The sequence below is a fragment of the Myotis brandtii genome, unplaced genomic scaffold (assembly GCF_000412655.1).
Source record: "Myotis brandtii unplaced genomic scaffold, ASM41265v1 scaffold868, whole genome shotgun sequence".
NCBI lineage: Eukaryota > Metazoa > Chordata > Mammalia > Chiroptera > Vespertilionidae > Myotis > Myotis brandtii.
Window position 1 is genome coordinate 397540 of NW_005371540.1, and position 3560 is coordinate 401099.

The window sequence follows — 3560 nt, forward strand, 5'->3', positions numbered from 1 at the left end:
GTGGGGCCTGCAGACATCAGAGATTCTCAATGACATGGGCACTGGTCCCAGTGATGATGGGATGTGAATAGCACAGTAAGACAGGCAGCTGGCAGAGTCCTCATTGGCAGGCCACCTGCCCTCTCCCCAGGCTCCAGCTGCTGGTGCCCCGCAGGCACCATGAGGAGCTGGCTGGGCCAGACCCAGGCGCCAGCGCTGTCCTTGCGCGGGGTCGTGGCCGCTCCTAACGTGCTCAGCTGCTGTGGAATGAAGGTCCTTCTGCTGGCAGCGCCTCTGTCCCTGCCTCGGGCAAGAGGAGCACCCACCTGGGAGGGCCTCCTTCTGAGAGGGGCCCCCCCAGACCCAGTGGAAGGGACTTGCCAAGCCCGGCCTGAGCGGGGCTCCAGCTGCCTGTGGCTGGGCAGAACCAGGGCATGGAGAGTTAAGGAGAAGGGCCTCTGCTTGAGACCTGGCTGGTGTTTGAGGAGACATGGGAAGAGCATGTGTGTTTGTGTGTGCGCGTGTGTGTGTACATGTGTGTGTGTGCACGTGCACGTGTGTGCATGTGTGCACACGTGTGTGCATGTGTGTGTGTGAGACAAAGGCTGTGACCAGCAGAACTGGATCTGAATGCCGGCTCTACGTCTGTGATTTGTGCTTTGGAAGAGCTTCTTGTTCATTTCAAGCTCAATGTCCTGGGAAGTAAACGGGCTAACAGTGGGTGAAAGGGCTGAATGTGTCCTTCGCCTGGATTTACCCGGTGAAGTCCCCACCCAGCACCTCAGAACCTGCCTGTTTGCAGAGCGGGCCTTTCACTAGATGATTAATAATAACATTTCTCCCAAGAGGACATACAGATGCCAACAGACATATGAAAAGATGCTCAAACTCACTAATTACAGGGAAATACAAAGTAAAACCTCTATGGGGTATCACCTCACCGGCTAGAATGGCAGCCATCAATAAATCAACAAACAACAAGTGCTGGCGAGGGTGTGGGGGGAAAGGAGGCGCGTGCACTGCTGGTGGGAATGCAGACTGGGGCAGCCACTGTGGAAGACAGTGTGGAGGGTCCTCAAAAAATAAAAAATAGAGCTACCACATGACCAGGCAATTCCAAGTCTGGGTATTTATCCAAAGAAAACAGAAGCACTAACTTGAAAATATATTTGCACCCCTATGTTCACTGCAACATTATATATAGTAGCCAAGAGATGGAAGCAACCAAAATGTTCACAGACTGGGTAAATAAGATGTGGTCTACATGTACATGGAATATTACTCAGCCATGGAAAGGATCAAGTCATGGCACTGTGACAACATGGATTGTCCTAGGGCAGTGATGGCGAACCTTTTGAGCTCGGCGTGTCAGCATTTTGAAAAACCCTAACTTAACTCTGGTGCCGTGTCACATATAGAAATCTTTTAATATTTGCAACCATATTAAAACAAAGACTTATATTTTTGATATTTATTTTATATATTTAAATGCCATTTAACAAAGAAAAATCAACCAAAAAATGAGTTTGCGTGTCACCTCTGACACGCGTGTCATAGGTTCGCCATCACTGTCCTAGAGAGTATGATGCTAAGTAAATAAGTCACTTACATGTGGACTCTACAAAAAGCTCTCCATAGCCATAGTCATCACGGGCCTTGAACTTGAGGGTAACCTGGGCACAGTGTGTGTCCTCTGGAGCAGTGGTTGCCAACCGATGTTTGTCTGCAGACCACTGGTGGTGCGTGAGGTCGGAAAGGTTGGCTTTGCTGCCCTGGAGGGACACTGGTGCCTTCCACAATGAGGGTGAAAGGCAGCCCTTTCTCTCTCTTACCAGATCTGCCCTCTGAGATTTTTAAGTGCACGATGCGGCATTGGTAACGAGAGCAGAGTAAATGGGTAAATGGCAGCCACCGTCCTATTCCTGCTTCTAGTTGATTATTTTAGATTTCTCGAAGAATGGCATCCTGCAGAACGTGTCCTCCCGTGACTGGCTTACTGCACCCTGAGTGACACCCTCCGGTCCATCCAGGTCATCAGGCCTCACACGAAGTTCTGCCCTTTCTCTAGCAATAGCTGCCCAAGTCAAGTACGGCCATGGGGACCTGGTGGCAGGACATCCCCGGGAAAGGTCTGAGGGGCACAGCTCCCCGCCCTGGGCCAGGCCTTCTCCCACGCTCCCCCAGTGGCTCCTGAAGGGCAGAGCTGGTGAACGAGGTGAGGGCTTCGGGTGCTGGCCAGGCAGGCGACCAAGTGACCCGATGATCTGGTGCCAACAGGAGACTCCTATGAAGTATCAGGTAGAATCTTGCAAATGTGTGCAAACTCTGCATTCTATCCATATTCATTTTAGATGTAAAATAATGCTTCACGTCTTTACCGAGAAGTAGACTACAGTTACCCAAAGGGCGGGGTTCATGGGGTCCCCCCAGCACGCACCTGCGCACAGGGCACCAGCTGGGGGGCGTGGGCACCGTGGGCTGGCAGAGGGCCCTGGGGGGGTGGTTAGCAACTGGTCATTTAAGGTCTGACCCCTCAGGGGTATTCACTGAAGAGGAAACTGGAGGACAGCCTGGTTCTGTGATGCTCAGGGGGACTGAACTGGGGAAGGATGTCATCAGGGACCGCGGTCTCACCTGTCACCAAGGTCCTCCTGGGCCGTTGCAGTCCAGGTATGAGGGGCAGTGCCAGGCCCCCCGTCTGTCACTGCTGCTGGGGCTTTGTGGCAGGACGGCCTGAGCACCTCACCGGCGTGGCTTTGCACTCGGAACCTGTAACTGAGGAGGACGCCCCTGAGAGCTTGCTGGGCCGCTCACTCCCTTCACCCACACTGCTCCCCACACTCGGAGAGCAGAGCCCCAGAGATGGACAAGAGGGGGCCTCGCCTCTGGGGGCCCAGCCCACGCCCTCCCTGCCCTGCGGGGTCCAGGGGGAGCTCTGTGAGGAGCACAGCCCTCTGGGGAGGGTTTTACATGGGGGGAGGGGGCTCCTTCTCTGGACTCTCAGCCAAACCAGCCTCTGCCCACTGTGCCAGGGAACTACTTGGACCAGAATGCAGGGCAGGCCGGGCAGGGTGGCCAGGCCCCAGTGCCACTCTGGGGACTCACCTGGCAGCCTGGGAGGACGCGTGCCCTGGATCCTGCCAGGGTGTCCTGGAAAATGGGGTCTCCAGGGGGCGTCGGGAGGAGCTGAATGAGAGGAGGCTTCCTGTAGGCCCCTTGGAAAGGGAAGCGTATCGCTTGGCCTGTCTCTGGGAGGAGCTGCGGAGCGAGGGAACATGCTGAGCGCGGAGCACACTCTCCCTGAGACCATCTGTCTGCACCCAGTGCCTGGGCCTGCTTTCCGGCCAGCAGAGCTCACCTGAGCCCCTGGTGGAGGGGAGGGGCAAAGCAGGGAGAGCCGGAGAAGCAGGGACTGAAGTGCTCCCACCTGAGAAGACTGGCCAGCTGAGCTCTCTGGGGCCCCCACAGGGCTTTCTCCTGGGGCGGCACCTGTGCCCTGAGAGCAGCGCAGGGCAGGCAGCTGGGGCCAGGGCAGGAGGAGGGCAGGAGCCGGGGCCTGGGTAGGCAGCCTGGCCGCCATC